The following is a 19,318-nucleotide window of genomic DNA, read 5'->3' on the forward strand; positions in this document are numbered from 1 at the left end:
AGACAAGAATCATTCACTATGTTATTTCTACCCTGGGTTAGTACAATACTTTCCTCTTCTTCTCACTTTTATCATATTCACCAAATGATGTAGATTTAGGGTGGTTTTGAATGTTTACAGAGGCCTCGTGTGTAATGTGCCATCTAATGAAACATTTCATGGTTTCTGGAGATGGGAAATACATACTAAAATCTGGTTTGAATGCTTTGAGTTTCACACTCAGGTCATTAAGCATATTGTAATTATTCTTACCCAGCTCCCCCCTAAGTGATAAAAGACTATTAAAACAAAATAGCAATTCCTTCTGATTGAGAGACTTCATGACAGGGATGATACAATGTTAACTCTACTTTTAAGAGAAAGATCTTAATTCTGATGCATCACTTTCATTGTAAAGTTACATTCACACAAAGTACACTTCAAAATTCTAAACACTGAAATATCTTAGAAATGCCACAGACCAGAAATCTCATGACTGACTTCCTCCTTGTGCCTTCCAATTCATTATAAACAACAGGCTCTCTAACCAGATAAGAATATCATTTCAAACATCTTTGGCTTCCCTCTTACAGCCAGAACCATAAAAACATCATTGTCCCCTCCCCCTGCCGCTTTTCTCATCATCTATTTTCTCTTTAAGTTTTTAGTGTAACGTGGCATATTACTTTCTGTTCCTGCAAATATTAGGTCCTCAGGATTCTGACCTGCCATTGGTGTCCTGGTTTCTTTGCCTCGTTGAACCGTGTTTGTTGAGCAAACATTCGCATCCTGGTTCTTTGTATTGCAGAGCTATAATTCATAACAATGCAGTCTTGTTGCAGAAGGTAATACACCCAAAGTAGTAATTCAAGCCTGGATTCCACAGTTATGGTTCAACGTCTTCTTCAAGACCTCAGACAGAGCTTAAGGATGGTCGCAAAATGACCATCACCCTTCAAAGCAGAACCTTGGTAGCTGATGTACTTTTCCAACATTGCAAACATCAGTTAAAGCACTTTCAGAAGCTTTTGACAAAATCCTTCAGAGACACTTTAATAAACTACAAGACAAAACTAGTATCACTGCACCCTATTCACAGCTTACTTTTGACTCAAAATATTATCTGGCTTGTTCACCCACCTTATTCACGGGATGTAGCTCCAGAGGGCTGTCTCCTAAATCAAATGCACTTTACAAAGACATAGATTGCCCAGCATTGATTTTCTTTTCTTTCTTTTTTTTTAAGAAGATGAGGCGATCTCTGAGAAGAGTAGAAGAGTTTGAACCGGTCAAGTGCACCAGCTCCTGGACACTACTGCCAAGCACTCAACAGTCACAATGATGCTAAAAGTCTGGTTTGTTTAAAAAAGAAGAGAATGAGGAGAGCCATCGCTGCTTCTTCTCACAGTCATGGTTTGCTCATTGTCTTGATAGGGATCTTCTGTCTGAGCACAGACTTCACAGGGTAACTGCAACCCAGCACATCTGCTCAGAGCAGGCGTTGCAGACATTTCAGTTTTAAGGCAAATGGAGCTCTAACTTGACATCTTTTCAAAATAACGGGTCTTCTGCACAGTCCTGGAGAGAGCAGGTTGAAGCTTACACACAAAGGCAAGCTGAAGCCTTGGAGAAACTAGAAGTCTGGAATGCAGCTCTACTTATTCCTAAGGATGAGGCCTTGATCTTCCCATCTGCAAAATAGGTATAATAATCTATCTTGGAAGAGTTTTGTAAGGAAAGAAAGAAAAGAAAAGCTCTATAGTTGCTTTGGATATAGTAGAGATTTAATACATTATTGTCACTGCTGTTTTGGATTTTTGCCTTTTGGAATTTTCCCCCCCTATCTCTTTCCCTTCTATACATAATAACTGTTGAATTGCAAGATTTGAGAAGCTTTTGCCACTTTTCAAATTCTGGTGGGAACAAAGTTACACGCCACGCACTGGATTCTAATGTGTGCTGCATCAATGGGTTAAAAGGATCCCGAAATTTTTAAGTCAAATTGTTAATGACACTATTCCTTATGCATAATCTGAGCGTCACAGAATCTTCAGAAATGCTTCCTGAGGACATCTTCTACCACACTACAAATGCCTTAAGATAACTGAGAATTTATCCTTTCCTTTCATTTGGCAAATATTTACTAAACAGTTGCTATACTATTTACAGAGCATTTTGCTGGGTGCTAGAAAGATAGCAGGATAAACAAGAACAAAAATAGCCTGCTTTTATGAGTTTACATTTACCAGGAAGATAAGAAACATACACGCAATTTAGTAATGTATTGTGTTCCAATGTGCTTATTACTAAGAAGGAAAATAAAGCAGAAAAGGGAGATAGGAAGCTCGAGGGTATGTGTGTTCCAATAGGGTGATCATGCTGGGCGCAGTAGAATCCCAGTGGCTCGAGAGGCTGAGGCAGGAGGATTGCAAGTTCTAAGCCAACTTCATCAAATTAATGAGGCCCTAAGCAACTCAGCAAGTCCCTGTCTCTAAATAAAATATATATTGGGGGGGGGGGTGTTGGAGATGTGGTTCAGTGGTTAAGCACCCCTGGGTTCAATCTTCAGTACCAAAATAAAAATAATTATAAAAAGTAAATAGGATGGTCAGGAAGGTCTTTGGCAGGAAGAAGGAGGTAAGGTCTTTTTAAAATCATCCAATGATCATCTTCATGGTTAATGATCCTTACCATTGGCATGAATCCCTGGGTTTTGTGATCATGTTCATCACCATAACCTGCCTTCTCCTGGTTCTTGGGAGCCCTGCTGCCTCTCTGAACTGTACCTAGAAGGGAGAGATGCAGTCTGTTTGGCAGCTCTTTCCCAATGGACAGGGAACAAGTTCATGCTCACCTCTCAGGCCCAACCCTCCACTGACCTGCTCACCTCTCCACCTTTCTGGTCCTTTGAGTCTCTCCTCTAAATCCCTGTACCTGTTTTCATATTGGATTGCCAACTGACATCTAGAGAAAAAAATGGCCAGAGCTCAGGTACTGAGTGGAAAATTCCACGTTAGTACCAGCATGCTGCTTTCTTCCTTAGCTTGCTAGACTCTTTTTAACCAAATCTAAGAATAACTTAATAACAGTCAGACTAGTTTACCATTTATTGTATACTTAACTTGTGCAAATTAAGCAGTTAAGCAATTTCTTAAGCAGTTCCTAGGCATTTCCTCACTCAATCATCCCTGAAATTATGAGGTAGGTACCCTATCAGACTTATCTCTATTTGCAAAGAAAGAAATTGAGGTCCAGAAAGCCTAAATATTGTGCTTGGGGTCACAAACACAATAAATGGCCTGCTTCCATAGTCCCTCTTTGTGCTGCTTTATGACAGTAGCCAGTTGAATTTAGCTAGTATCTTTGGTACCCTTGAGTACAGGATAGATCTATACCACTTAAATATTATTTGCAAGTACTCTCAGACCAGGTGGGTACTCAACCTCTCAAGTTGGTTTGCTTCATCCTGAATTCCAAATGGCTCATTTGGTGAAGACTGATTTTAAACTTCAAAAATTACCACTGCTGGGGCTGAGGTTGTGGCTTAGTACTAGAGCACTTGCCTAGCACATGTGAGGCACTGGGTTTGATCCTCAGCACAGCATTAAAAAAAATAAATAAGTAAATAAGTAAAATAAAGTTATTGTGTCCATCTACAACTAAAAAATATTTTTTTAAATTACCATTATTCTCATCAAGAAAAGAGGAACATTTTCCTTTGTCCGCCTCTGTTCCTTACACTTTTAAAAAAATAGTTCTTTACTTCTTTTTGTATTATTTGTTTTCCTAAGAAGCCTCTTGTTTTCCTACTTCGGTATCTAGGTCACGACCTTCAGACACATTCATTTTTAGACGTTTATATTTTGTTAGCTATTACCATGATGTAAATAAGCACCCACTACTAACAAGTTTTGCTGGCAATGAGAAGGACTTGTAAAAATAGCTTTTATTTGCCCTCCTGAAGAAGCTCTGGAAGCTGTTACAGACATATATTGATTGGTAGATGCGGTGTGTCACTATCGTCTGAAAGCCACACAACACTAGATAGAATTGCTGTGGGTTGTTAGTTAATGATCTGAACAGGCAGGTCTCTTAAGTGAATAAAATGCATCTTATGGAAACATAAAACCATCACAAGGAAATCAGGGTACATCCTGAGTTGAAAATAGAAGGACCAGCGGTGTTTTAATTACATGCAGCTCTCTTAAAAAATGTTTTTTACCCAAATGCCCAGAATATGTATAGATTTTTGGCTTTGAGTGGATGAAGGTTTTGCTTGTTTTTTAAAAATTCCTCTTATAGTGTTAAAAATGGTTGAAAAGGGCAGAGGATGTAGCTCAGTAGAAGCATTTGTGTAGCATGTGCAAGGTCCTGGGTTTAATCCCCAGCTCCAAAAAAAATTTAAAAAAAGTAAAAAGTAAACCTTTAAAAACCACTACATCAAATCAAATAAAAAAACAGCAGCAACAACAGCAACAACAATGAAAATGAGTGAGAAAATCAGTTCACCAGAAAGTAACAAATGCCTTAAGCTTTCTTTACTTCAAGAGGAAATTTATATCTCTTACCTTTTGATAAATTTGCAACAATTTGACTAGAAGGCTTGGGAAAACAAATGCAAATTAGTATTTTTCTTCTTTTTTTAATCAATTAATTTTTTTTCTTGGAAATATTCCCTTATCCAATGCAAGTGAAAAATGTTGAATCACCTAAGTAAAATTATGAATTCCATTCACTTTATCACTGAAGCAAATTTCATGGGAGCAATTTGCTTGAAATATCTGTGTGAAAGTTTGTGTTTATTTAAAAATTGTAAGTAGGCCCATAGATAGAATAAGTACATAGATAAACAAAATATCATGTCATCCAGCTGAGACCTGGTGCCATTTGGCGTTACGTATCAGGAAATAGTCATGAATTCAATGGGAAAGATATAGGTGTGGGCAGTAGAGGCCACCATTGTCCACTAGGAGGCCAAGTCTCTGCTGCTGGTGGCTCAGTCCTAAGAAGTAGGCAATATTGACTCACTATAAATCAAAGAATCCTTAATGATACAGGAGTGTGCTCACAATTGGCTACTAAATGGGGGTTAGGGGAAAGCCTGTTATAAAACTTGAATTTGACTGGGAATGGTGGTGCATAATTCCAGCTGTTCCGGAAGCTGAGGCAGGAGGATCACAAGTTTGATGCCAGCCAGGTCATCTTTAGCAAGACCATGTATCAAAATAAAATAAGGGCTGGGGATGTAGCTCAATGGTAGAGCACCCTCGGGTTCAAGCCCCAGTACCACAAAACATAAATTACATGCATGCATACATACATAACATCTATACCTAAATAAATACATAAAAATAAAACTTGAATTTAAGTTGTTATCATATACAAGTACACAGATTTTTATGGAGGTAACCCCTATGTGCCAAATCATAAGTGATTTTTATGTTTTTCTTTCTGTTTTTCTGTATTTCCCCATTTTTTAAAATCTAACATCTATTTATCTGAACCAGATGAAAAAGATCATTGTTCTTTTTCTTTCCCCCCTTTTAATTGCATTGAGCAAGTCTACCTAAGTTTTCTCTATAAAGCTTTGTCATTGCTTCGGTTGCAACGTTTTACATAATAACCAGTGATTTTTATAGCAGTTCTCAGAGGAGACTCACTGGACCACAACCAAGCACAGCAAAACCATCTTCCTCATTACTCAGCCTCTACAGGGTCACACAGAGATGACTCCAACCAGATGCAAATTCCAACCTCCATAAAGGCTCCTAAAACAAGGGTTCCAAAGGATTTGCATTAAACCTCATAGAAGCCTTATCTTAACTTTCCCTAAAATAGAAATCAAAACTGGAAAAGATGTCCTGTACTATCTTGTAGCTGAATCGTCCCGTGGGAAGATAAAGAAGCATTCAGAAATAAGACAGCAAGGTTTCCGAGAAATTAATTCAGTGCCTGAACTCAGAAAGAAAGAGGTAGTGGGAAATGCTTGATGCTTGTTTGAGGAAAACATGTTTGTGACAAGTGCAGCCAAGGATTACAAGATCTGCTTTCAAACTCAACCTGCTGTTTTCTTCTGGTTATTACCTAAATTATTGTGCCTGGGCATATTTTTAATCATTTAGAAGAAAAGGAAGTAGTCTTGTATATTCTCCATTATTAATAACCACTTTCTGGTTAAGTTCATTTAAAATTACACATAACATTTCAATATTAGTCATAAACAAATACACGCTCTTTTTAGTGTTTTACCACACAAATCTTTTTAAAAGTAAAATTTCTATTGACATTTTTTTCTGAACGAAATTTTAATTTCTCATGTTTGTGAAAACCAGCAATTTTTACAGCTCTGAGCAAACCTAATCTCTACAGAATTTATTATGCAAAATATAGAAATTTTTTGCTCCCTAAATCCTGTCTTTTTAAATGTCTCCTAAATACAAAATGTTATGAGATTTTTAAAAATAATTTGAAAGAATAATGTTAGCATGACTGTTTTCTTTTAACTTTAAATTTATATCTTTTAGATTCAATTTTAAAATTTGATCTTCAAAAGATCACTATAAAATAGCAAAACCCAGCATTATTATTATTATTATCAACATCTTCATTTTGTAAATGAAACTCAGTTGCGCGACTTACATAAGGGCACAAAGCTAACAAATGAGAGAACTCTCTGGATCAGTTCATTTCTATGGCATTTTCCCTCCAGGAAACAAACGACTTTTCCAAATTAATTACTTGTTGTTACACATTGAGTTACACATTGAATGGAAGAGGAAGATGCAAAAAAGTGGAGAAAATCTCTTAAAGAGACATAGATTTATTAGTATTAAGGATAAGGTATAAAATTAACCTCCCTGTACAGTAAAATCCCAATTTTATTTGAAAAAATATATTCATGTCTGAAAGACTAAAAATAATTATCCCAAACAATAAGTGTCTCTAAATAGTAAAATAGAAAATATATTTTTCATTTTGTCCTTTAATGTTTATATTCAGCAGATTTTTTGGGGGGTGGAGGACCAGGGATTGAACTCAGGGGCACTCAACCACTGAACCACACCCCCAGCCCTAATTTGTACTTTATTTAGAGACAGGGTCTCACTGAGTTGCTTAGCACCTTGCCCTTTGCTAAGGCTGGCTTTGAACTCACAATCCTCCTGTATCAGCCTCCCCAGCTACTGGTTCAGCAGTTTTTGATAATCAATATAAATTAACTCTGTAATCAGAAAGCTAAACATTACAATCAGTGTTAGTTGTCTTGTTTTTCTTTCTTTTGTATTTATTTATTTATTTATATTTGGTACTGGGGATTGAACCCAGGGGTACTTATCCTCTGAGTCACATCCCCAGCCCTATTTTGTATTTTATTCAGAGACAGGGTCTCACTGAGGTCCTTAATGCCTCCCTAAATTGCTGAGGCTGGCTTTGTACTCACCATCCTCCTGCCTCAGCCTCCCAAGCCACTGGCTGGGAATACAGGCATGTGCCACCACACCCAGCTAACAATATGTGTTTTAAAAAGTGTTTTATATGTTCAGCTTATTCTCTATTCTCTTCTGTGATTCTCTAATGTATTTGGTTTCACTTCAGGTTTTTTTTGTTTTTTTTTTTTTTTCTTTTGATTTTCTGGGAATTTTTTTTTAATTAGAAAAAAGGCACGTGTGGTTTCAATGTAAAAATAAAAATCCATGTGGAATCACAATGCTATATTTGGAGGGCCTGTTTCTCCATTCTGGCCCATGTAGCACGTAGGGCAGGCTTTGAGAACTCAACCTGAAAACCCATTTCTGTGGTTTTCATTGTTTCCTCAATAAGTCTCAAAGTTTAATATAACTATCTGCTTAAGAGTCATTTCTTCTTTTTCTTTGCATAAAGAACATCCATCTGGAGATGGACAAAGTGTCCTGTACCAGAAGATGAATCATGATGCTCAAAGACAGAGGTAAAGACTTCTGCTTCTTGGCTTCCCACCTTCCCTGCAGCTTCTAGTGGCTATGTGGACCCTGTCTGGTCAGTGAAATGGCTGGGAAGTCTTCTTGCTTTCTTCCCCACCAGTGGGACCAGGGAGACGTAGGCAAAATCTCCAGCCTTCTCCTCTTGCTTTGCTAGGAGGGCTTCCAGCAGCTTTCTCAGAATAAGGAGGGCAGAGACAGAGCCAGAGCCAGAAGCCTGAGAGTGCTGACCCACGGGCCACCTCAATTTTAGTATTTTAGTGAAACAATAAAATTTCTTATTATCTAATTTATTATCTAAGCCACAGTTCATTGTTCTAAAACTTGAAACTGAGTGTTTTCTAATGAGGTAGCAACAAATAATGAAAATCTGAAGTCAAAGTTATCATCTTGTACAATATGAAAGAACTCCATTAACCGCCCACCTAAATGGCCAGCAATGTAGAATGATATATAGAAATCATTGGTAGATTATTTTATTGGGACATTTCACAGGCATTTAAAAATAATATCTAGGAAGATTTTGCAATCATAAGAGCAGATAATAATGATGTAAGGTTATATGAAAAAAGGAAAAGGAGAACAGGACTTTGGATAGTATAAACTACAATGATATCAGTGCCAAGCCCATAACAGGTACTGCCTTAGGATTGTTCATTGGTGTTTTTACACTTTCTTCTATTTTTTAAATCTTGGACTTTGTGAGTTACAATTTTTATATTACAAAAATATCAAACAGCAGGGCCCTGTGGTACATACCTATATAATGGCAGTGACTAGGGAGGCTGAGACAGAAGGATTACAAGTTCAAGGCCAGCCTCTGCAATTTATCGAGACTCTCAAAATAAAATAAGAGCTGGGGATATATTTCAGTAGTAGAGTGCTTGCCTAGCATATACAGGTCTTGGGTTCAATCCCCAGCACTCTAAAGCCAAACAAAAACAAAAACAAAAAAAAAATCAAATGAAGTAGCTCAAATAGGTGATCAGCTTAAATCCTTGGGAGAATTTGTATCAAATATAAGAATACGTTTGACTTCCTGCTTCCTACAAGGCAAAATCACTTCTCAGACCTACCTTCACAGCTCTTCCTAACATGGCCTCTGCTGTCTTTTCAGGCTGATCTCCCACCACATGCCCTACTGCAGACAGCGAACATCCTTGTCTCTGTACATGTCCTCGTCACAACTTAAAAAGCCTCTCCTTGTGTGCAAGCCTTAAAAAACTAGAAGGGATTTTGAAATTTTTCACCATAAAGAAACGATAACCAGGCACGTGATGGTTCATGTTTGTGATCCTATCTAATGGGGGGCGTGGGGTGCTAAGGTAGGAGAATCACAAGCACAAGGCCAGCCTCAGCAACTTAGTGAGACCCTGTCTCAAAATAAAAAATACAAAGGGCCAGGGATGTTGCTCAGCGGTGTAGAGCACCTCTGAGTTCAATCCCCAGTACTGGAAAAATAAATCAATGTCTGAGAAAATGAACACCATGAACACAATGTATGCATGTACTGAAAAATTGCATGAAACTCCATTAATATGTACAATTGAAGTTAAAAAATAAATTTTTTTTAAAAGTTAGAAAACATTGTTTGATATGGTGGAGATGCTAGGTTATTCTCCCAAAATCTGCTCCTTAACTTAGCACATAATTTTTTAACTGAGTACATGGTAGCTCAGAATAAAGGCTATTTTTTCCATCTTCCTTTCAACTGGCTCTTGCCCTGTGGCTAAGTTCTGGCTAAGAGGATATAAAGCAAAACCCCCAGCAACCTTCAGGAATGTCCTTGGTGAGAAGAGTTGCTCTCTCCTTTGTCTCTCCTTCTAGATGCTCAAGTCTGAGCAACATCTTGGACCAAGAAGTGGAAGCCATGAGTTCATCTTAGAGGAACAAGAAAGAAGAAAGCTGAGTCCCACGCTAGTGTGGCTGCCATGCCAGCCTTGGACACCTCCGCTGAGCTTCATTTGCATAGAGGAGAGAAATCAACTTGTCTCTTGCTTATCCCACCATTGGTTCGACGTATCTGTTACACCCAATGTAATCCTAATTGATATATTAATTTATGAGATGAGCTAATAGCAAAAAATGCTTTTAGAAGAGGGATGACAGCCATAGCCCTGAACTGCTATTGAGGAGAAATGAACTAGCCTTGGGGCTAGCTTGCAAAGGAAGGCTGAAGAAGAGGCAGGGGCTGGCAACAAGGTGGAAGCCAGGGCCAGGATGACTTGGAGGACGGCGGGGGGATGAAGGCAAAGTTTTGTCAAAAGATTTTTAAGAATGAGAATGACTAATGTTAAATGCTCTGATCAGTTGTACCTTACTACAGTGTAATGCCCTCGTTTATCCCCAAGTGCTCCGTAGAACTCTAATACGCACAGTAGTCTACCTGAGTTGTAACTGAAAGCTCGGCCCTTGTCCCCAATGCCAGTTAATACCAATTTAATAATGAGGACCCAGTTTGAGAAAAGGAAAAAAGAAGTTTTATTGTTTTGCTAGCAAAGAAACACAGGGGACTCCTGTCCCAGAGGCTGTCATTCCACCCATCAGGAGGAACGGGGGTTTTAAAGGATCTATTCAAAGGCTACACTCCAGGTGTGCCTTCACAGAGGGCCCCAGGGCACCCTGGTGGCGTGTTAGGATCCACCTGTTAATCTGAGGGATATTCCCTTCCTAGATCCTCTGGCAGACATCTCCTTGCTGTAGAACACAGCTAACTCAGGGTGATCTTGTTTCCCACTCCCAGGTTAGGGATGGGGAGAGGGAGAAGAGGAAAAGGAAAAATGTGCCCCTTTAAAAAATAAGCCCCGAAGCTATATTCAAAAGGTGAAGTGGACCACTGTCACAGAGTGAGCAGGTATTTTTAGAAAATCAAGGAAAAGGTAGAGTAAGACAATAAGAGAAGTGAAACCTAAAAAGACTGTCCATTTTGGGGAAGCAGGAAATCAGAGCTTCTAATAAACATGAGCTTCCCCACAATCCCTAGTGTGGGGGGAAGTGGGTAGAAATACTGTATTGGCCACTCAAGATGAAATGCAGTTCAGAGTCAGTATGTTACGTACATTTGCATGTCTTGATAATGTATTTACATATGCTATGCCTTAGTGCATAATGGTAGAGGTTGCTTAGACGGACTTTACCGCTCCAATGTGCAAATATTTTCCTATAATTATGTTTTATCATTCTTGCGAAATATGCCAGCAATGATGCAACAGTTTAGATTATAGTCTCTGGCATCAATTTGCCTGATTTCAAAGGGAATCTAAGAATTTCCTTTTGGAAATAATTAGAAATAAGGATAGATGTTCATCATACCATCAATGATGAAGACTGATCAGCATGACTGTCCAACAACAGAAAAACAAATCCTGTGTTACATATTATGAACTATGTTTGTAACAATTATAATTAATTTTTAAAAACATCAGAAAAAATGAATAATTTTTCACTGCAAAAGATCAAGATACAAAATATGTGTACAAAATATGATCGCATCTCTGTTTAGTTTTGAAGGACATGGAGGATAAACCCCAGGGCATTTCCCCTTTCTGCAGCTGTTTCCCCACCTGCCTTCCCGACACTTGTGTGTAGGGAGATGTCTGTGGTAAATTGGAGCTTTTGACATTTAGAAGCCCAGGCCTCAGCTGGAAGGGAAAATGGGGAGAACAGAAAAGGAAAGCACTGACCCCCTCCTGACTGAACCAGTTGTCCCCAGTACAATAGGCCCCAGGGAACCTCCCGGCCTGCCCTCCTGTCCCACCCGAAATGAGTGGACCAAGAGTAGCTGACCAACTCCTGCCATGACCTGGCTCTGCTACACCCTATCAAATTCAGACCCTTGTCGTAACCTGTCACCATTTTCTCTTCTGAAAATGTGCCCCCCTGCTGCTTAATAAAGCATCACCCATCTGTCAAGGTCTGTCCCTATTTTGGTTATTTATACTTCCAAGTTTTCTATATACAGAAAGGTTAGACAGGAAAATTACCAAAATTTCAACTTTCTTTTTTCCTGAATACAACGCACTCATAAACTGCAGACTTCATGCTGTGCGTTAGCTCTTTGGTTTCCTCCTGCAATATCTATTACTTTGCATCCTTCGGCCTGTGTCTCCCTATTTCCTCCCCATCCTCCCACACCTCATCCCAATAACACTGTTTAATTCTTCATCTCTATAAACTTCATTTTTTTATTTTCCTTTTTTTAAAAAAATTCCACTTATAGGTGATACCATGCAACATTGTTCTTTCTGTATCTGGTTTATGTCGCTTAACATAAGGTCCTGCAGGTTGTAACACATGGCAAAGTCTATGATTTTAAATGCTATATAATATTCCATTGTATATATACCACATACCACTGTTTCTTTGTGCACTGGTCTGTTGAGGACACAGATAGTTTCTGTGCCTTGGCTATCATGCCTAACACTGCAATGAACATGGGGCCCAGAGATCTTTATGAAGTAGTGATTTCATTTCCTTTGGGCATATGCCCACAAGAAGGCTCCCTGAGGCATCCGTTAGTAATGAGTGCGATTTCTCTAGGAGCCTCCAGACTGTCTGCCATCGTGGCTGCACCAGCCTACCCGCCCGCCGGCCGGTGCACAGCTGGCCTTTGCTCCACACCCTCCTCCACTCCCATCAGTCCTCTTGATAATTGCTATCTTCTTGTTTTGAATCAGATTAAAGCAGACTTCTTTTCTTCTTTATACCTTTTTTGTATTTTCAGTGTTTTCTCACAGGCACTGTTTTTATCATCAGAAATAAGTTAAGAAAAGTTTTGGTTAAAAACCTAAAATTAAAAAAAAAAAATAAAAAAAAATAAAAAAAAAAAACCTAAAATCCAAACCCTCTGTTCTTTTTTTTTTTTTTTTTTTCAGTGCTGGGGATCAAACCCAGGGCCTTGTGCTTGCAAGACAACCACTCTACCAACTGAGCTATCTCCCTAGCCTCTATTCTTGTACTTACTTCTAAAGACAGAAAAAGAAATGAGAGAAGAAAAAGAGAGGAGAGGATAGAAGGAGAGAGGATGGGAAGAGAGGATGCATTTTCTAACAATGCATAGAAAAACAAATAGAGCTGGTTTGCCAGTGGGAGCGACACACAAAATGAGTTGCCCAGCCACAGGGGGAATGTGACTAACTGGTTGACTGGCGCTGCTATATGCTCTCTGATGTCAGCCTGCTTGTTCCAGGCTCCCTGTGTGAAGGAGGGTGCTAGTGGGAATATCCGGATGGCAGCTTTAAGCTTTGTGCACACTGTCTCCTTCCACAGGGCACATTTCCCTCTATCTCCTTCCATAATTCCTCACCATGAAGTCTTTCCTGGCTGCCCCAGTCAAAAAAGTCTTCTTCCTGTTTCCTTCACATCTCTAATAGAATATTTATCCTCAATGCCACCTCCAGTTTAGCCAAGTACCTTCTACTGTCACCCCTGCTATTGTAGAACTCCTTGAGGGCAGAGACTGTCCCCACAGCACCTAACATGGCAGAGTTCACAGTGAAATCCTCATCCAGAGTATTCGTTGTCTTCGTAGGATGTTTTCCAGAAAGCCCCTGGGGTTAGGGCAGTTAATTGGCTTTTGCAACTTTGAGTTGCCAGTTAGCTCACAGCCAGGCTCTGAGCAATGGAGTACAGAGGTTGCCTAACCCAGCCCCTCTGTGGAGAGGAGTTCAAGGGCAAGTTGGCCTGATGTGCAAGCGATGCCCTCTACTGCTGGCAAGAGTAGAATTAGATGTAGGTAAAGACTCTCATTCAATTCATCTTCCCTCTGTGCATATCTGTGTCCAAAGTTCACCCTTTTATATTAGTCAGATTGGATTAGGACCCACACAAACGACCCCATCTTAACTTGACCTCGCTTCCAATTCAGGTCACATTCTAAAGTTCTGGGACTTGGAACTTTAACATATGAATTTGGAAGGGTTACATAATTCTACTCAAAACACCCACCAGCATCTTAGGGGATAATCCAATGCTAAACCCAAATCATCAGATAATATTAAACTGCTTCCCTGACCAGGTGGCATATGATCTAGGACACAGCATTGTCCCTGGGAGCAAAGGCAGTGGGCAGGAGCAGGACAGCAGAAGGTCAGAAGCTGGAAGAGGCTTGGCAGTCTTCCCTGGAGCTTGGTCCCTGTTTTCACATCTTGCCCCTGGCGACAGGCATGGACCCATGGCAAACGGTGACGGTCAGAGCATGCCCTGCCACTTCACTTTGGAGGAAAGACGGAAGACTGCCCGAGAAAAGTAGTTCATCCTTTAAATCTGCAAGATAGGCTAAAAACACCTAAATGCTTCTTCCAAATTCTAGTATGCTGACAAAAATCATTTAACTGGGGACTAACTAAAACACACCAATCTGTTTTCACTGAAATATTAAAGCTGAATGATCAAACAAGTTGCCAAAACAGCAAATAAATCTCCCAATAGTAAGCATCTAGAAAATGCATTTCGGATCACCAGTTTCATACCCTATTTCAATCACACAAAAAGGAATTAAAGCAGAAAAGATGTCCTTGAGCAAAATGAAGATATTTGAGATACAATTGCACTCTTTGTTTTTTCAATATATTTTTAGTTGTAGATAGACACTATACCTTTATTTTGTTTAGTTTTTTTTTTTTTTTTTTTAATGTGGTACGGGGGATTGAACCCAATGCCTCACGTGTGCTAAGCAAGCGCTCTACTAAGCCATAACCCCAGTCCCAATTACACCCTTATATGACCCATGGTGCATTAACCCAATTATTTAAGTTAATGTGCAACCTGATAGAGCTATTGAAAAAGAGATTATCTAATTTTGAAGCATCTGGCCAAAAAGACATAGCTGGGGGGAAAAATAAAGTCAACAATTTCCAATTAGAACACAAAATGGATGAAGTTTGCTAAGCTCATGCAGATGTTCTTAGGACACACCTACCAGTTCATTTTCTTTTGTATTTGTAATCTTTAAATAAATTGTCACATGAACAATTTAAGTGAATTGTCACACTTAGGTTGGGATGTAGAATAAAGGCAAAATTAAAACATGGGGGTTTATGAAGGAGGATGGATTCAGGGCAAACTCCAAGTAATCCAGGGCAAATACAAGTAATCCAGTTGCTAATTTTGGGTATAAAAAACTACAGGGAGGGGCTGGGGCTGTGGCTCAGTGGTGGAGTGCTTGCCTAGCATGTGTGAGGCACTGGGCTCCATCCTCAGCACCACATAAAATAAACAAAAATAAATAAATAAATAAAGACATTCTGCCATCCACAAAAAAAGACTACAGGGAGACCTAATCCTCAAAGCCAACTGGTTAGTTCTCTGAACCTCATCAGAAGTATGACCAAATTTTTAAAAAATCATAAAGTGTCTAGTCACACAGCAAAAATGAAAAGATAATCCAGGTGAAGTGGCCCAGGCCTATAATCCCAGTGACTCAGGAGGCTGAGGCAGGAGGATGGCAAGTTCAAAGTCAGCCTCTGCCAAAGCAAGGTGCTAAGTAACTCCATGAGACCCTGTCTCTAAATATAAAAAATACAAAATAGGGCTGGACATGTGGCTCAGTGCTGAGGGCCCCTGAGTTCAATCGAAAGGAAAGAAAGAAAGGAAGGAAGGAAGGAAGGAAGGAAGGAAGGAAGGAAGGAAGGAAGGAAGGAAGGAAGGAAGGAAGGAAGGAAGGAAGGAAGGAAGGAAGGAAGATAGCCCTTTCCTCCAACCTCTCATCTCTATGCCGCACAGCATTCACGGGCTAATCTCTGACCTCAGTGAGCACGCTGTGTGGATGTGACTAACTGGTCCACTTACACTGCTATATCCACCCCCTACATGCCAGCCTGTTTGATTTCAGGCTCCTTTTACAAAGGAGGGTGTTCATAGGAATATCTTTTTTTAATATATTTTTTATTTGTTCTAATTAGTTATACATGACAGTAGAATGCATTTTGACACATCATACTTAAATGGAGTACAACTTCTCATTCGTCTGGTTGTATAAGATGTAGAGTTACACAGGTCATGTAATCATATATGCACATAGGGTAATAATGTCCGATTCAGTCTATCATTTCTACCCCCATGCCCCCTCTCCTCCCTTCAATCCCCTCTGTCTAGTCCAAAATACTCTGTTCTCCCACCTCACCACCACCTCCCCCCCACTTATTGTGAATTGGCATCTGAATATCAGAGAAAACATTTGGCATTTGGTTCTTTGGGATTGACTCATGTAGCTTAGCATAATATTCTCCATTTCCATCCATTTACTGGCAGATGCCATAATTTCATTCTTCTTTAAGGCTGAGTAATAGTCCATTGTGTATATATACCACAGTTTCTTTATCCATCTGTTGAAATGCACCTAGGTTGGTTCCATAACTATTGTCAGTTGAACTACTATAAACATTGATGTGGCTGTATCACTGTGGTATGCTGATTTTTAAGTCCTTTGGGTATAAACCTAGGAATGGGATAGCTGGGTCAAATGGTGGTTCCATTCCAAGTTTTCTGAAGAATCTCCATACTGTTTGCCATAGTGGTTGCACCAATCTGCAGCCCCACCAGCAATGTATGAGTGTACCTTTTCCCCACATCCTCGCCAACATTTATTGTTGCTCATGTTTTTGATGATTGCCATTCTGACTAGAGTAAGATGGAATCTCAGTATAGTTTTTATTTGCATTTCTCTAATTGCTAGAGATATTGAACATTTTTTCATATATTTGTTGATCAACTGTATTTCTTCTTCTGTGAAGTATCTGTTCAGTTCCTTTGCCCATTTATTAATTGGGTTATTTGGTTTTTGGCATTGTTTTTTGAGTTATTTATATATCCTGGAGTTAATGCTCTACCTATGAAGCATGTGGTAAAATTTTTCCCCATTCTGCAGTCTCTCTCCTTATGTTATTGTTTCCTTTACTATGAAGCAGTTTTTTAGTTTGATTCTATCGCATTTATGATTCAACATACAGAAATCAATAAATGTAATTCATCACATCAACAAACTTAAAGACAAGAATCATATGATCATCTCAATAGATGGAGAGAAAACATTTGACAAAATACAGCATTCTTTCATGTTCAAAACACTAGAAAAACTAGGGATAATCAGAACATAACTCAACACTGTAAAAGCTATCTATACTAAACCCAAGTCCAACATCTTTCTAAATGGAGAAAAACTGAAAGCATTCCCTCTAAAAACTAGAACAAGACAAGGATGCCCTCTTTCACCACATTTAATGCAGCATCATCTTTGAAAACCTAGCCAGAGCAATTAAACAGACCAAAGAAATTAAAGGGATACAAATAGGCAAACAAGAACTCAAACTATCACTATTTGCCATTGACAGGATTCTATATTTAGAAGATCCAAAAAATTCCACCAGAAACATTCTAGAACTAATAAATGAATTCAGCAAAGTAGCAGGATATAAAATTAACACCCACAAATCAAATGCATTCCTATACATCAGTGATAAATCCACTGAAAGAGAAATTAGGAAAACTACCCCATTCACAATAGCCTCCACAAAAATAAAATATTTAGGAATCAATCCAACAAGAGAAGTGAAGAGCTCTATGATGAAAACTACAGAACACTAAAGAAAGAAATTGAAGAAGACATTAGAAGATGGAAAGATCACCCTGCTCTTGGATAAGCAGAATTAACATTGTCAAAATGGCCATACTACCAAAACGTTACACAGATTTAATGCAATTTCTACTAAAAATCTCAATGATATTCTTCATAGAAATAGAAAAAGCAATTATGAAATTTATTTGGATAAATAAGAGACCCAGAATCGCAAAGCAATCCTTAGCAAGAAATAGGAAGCAGGAAGTGTCACAATTCCAGACCTTGAACTATACTACAGAGCCATACTAACAAAAACAGACACATAGACCAACAGTACAGAATAGAAGACACAGAGACAACACACATAAATACAGTTATCCCATATTAGACAAAATCGCCAAAAACACATTGGAGAAAAGAGAGCCTCTTCAACAAATGGTGCTGGGAAACTGGAAATCCATATGTAGCAAAATGAAATTAAACCCCTCTCACCAAGCACAAAAAGTAACTCAAAGTGGATCAATGACTTAGGCACTAGAACAGAGACCCTGCGCTTAATAGAAGAAAAAGTAGGTCCAAATCTTCAACTACTGGCTTAGGACCACACTTCCTTAACAAGACTCCTAAAGCGCAAGAAGTAAAATCAAGAATCATGGGAATATCTCTAATGCTGATATCAAGCCTTGTGGGAGCCATCCTTATCCAAAAACTCCAAAGTAATAATCCTTGGGATAGTTTTCACGCTCGCCTCTGTTCCTTTTCCCAAACTCATCAGAGTGAAACCAGTCTTGAAAATCAGGATCAGGTCCTTGTTCCTCTGGTGTTGAAGATTAAACACCTGAGAAATGCTTAGGCAAAAGCAAAAAATCTTATTTAAGAAACAAAACAGAAGAGAGAGAGAGAGAGAGAGAGAGAGAGAGAGAGAGAGAGAGAGAGAGACTCCTCCAGAGAGGAGGGGGTCCAGAGCTGATCCCGAGGGGATGGGGTGTCCTGCCCCTTTATAGATTCAGGTTTCCTTTCTTTTCATGCCCCCTCTTCTCTTATCTTGCCTACATGACCAAGGAGTGCTATCTACCCATTTTCTTTTCTCTGATACTCAGCTACCTGTCCTTTGCCGTGGTCTCAAGAGTACTAGTGATCAGGAGAAAACCCAAAAGCAAGCAACAGAAGGAAGAGAAAGGATGGATAATCGGTCCCATGTCAGTGCCAAGAAGTGCAGAAATGTTACTTTTCCACCCACAATAGTTTCCAAAAACATAAGCAATATCAACACATCAGAAGGAATGTAGCATTTAGACTTCAGAAAGTGATCCTCCCACTATCATTTATAACTTGTCAGACCTAAAACTTGGAAATCACAGAATGGATGTACCCTATTCAGCAATCGCACCACTGAAGAGAAAAAATCGCAACACACACTGTTTTAAAAACAAGAGCAGAGAAGGTATAAAATTTGGCAAGAAACTCTTTCAAGAAAAACCAAACTACCTTCCCTGCTAACTTCAGGATCTTTCCTCCTGCACTAGCCTGTTTCTGTCAACACAGGCGGTGACCGTGGTAATCGCCCAGTCTCGGTGGATCCTGAGAACTACCTGGAGATGCTCCTGCTTCTGAGGCTTGCTCCCTCTGCTCCCTATCACGGTCCTTCCCACTGGCTCAGTTTTGTCCTTCAATATGCCATTCCCTGTCACAGACATTCCCTGTTATTCTCCCACTGGCGTCTTCTTTCATTGCACGGAAGATGCCAGACACGAGTGTGTTTATCTTGTGTTTTCCTCTGCCCTCCACCCAACTCGACCCTTAATGAAAGTGAGTTCCACAGCCTTCT

General features: G+C 39.3%; 1 protein-coding gene and 1 long non-coding RNA gene across 2 annotated transcripts in view; one reads left to right on the top strand and one right to left on the bottom strand.

Moving 5' to 3' along the window:
* Window positions 1-1,675, bottom strand: part of RHOH (ras homolog family member H) — a 42,694-nt gene extending 41,019 nt beyond the window's left edge. Inside the window, exon 1 of the mRNA XM_079152885.1 lies at window positions 1,120-1,675. The gene's annotated coding sequence lies outside the window, so the exon portion shown is untranslated. The remainder of the gene's footprint in view (window positions 1-1,119) is intronic.
* LOC306669065 overlaps window positions 1-19,318 on the top strand; it is a 512,353-nt gene that overhangs the window by 340,083 nt on the left and 152,952 nt on the right. The gene's annotated exons all lie outside the window — the stretch shown is intronic.

This window comes from Sciurus vulgaris (genome assembly GCF_902686455.1).
Source record: "Sciurus vulgaris genome assembly, chromosome: 9".
In the NCBI taxonomy this organism is placed as follows: Eukaryota; Metazoa; Chordata; class Mammalia; order Rodentia; family Sciuridae; genus Sciurus; species Sciurus vulgaris.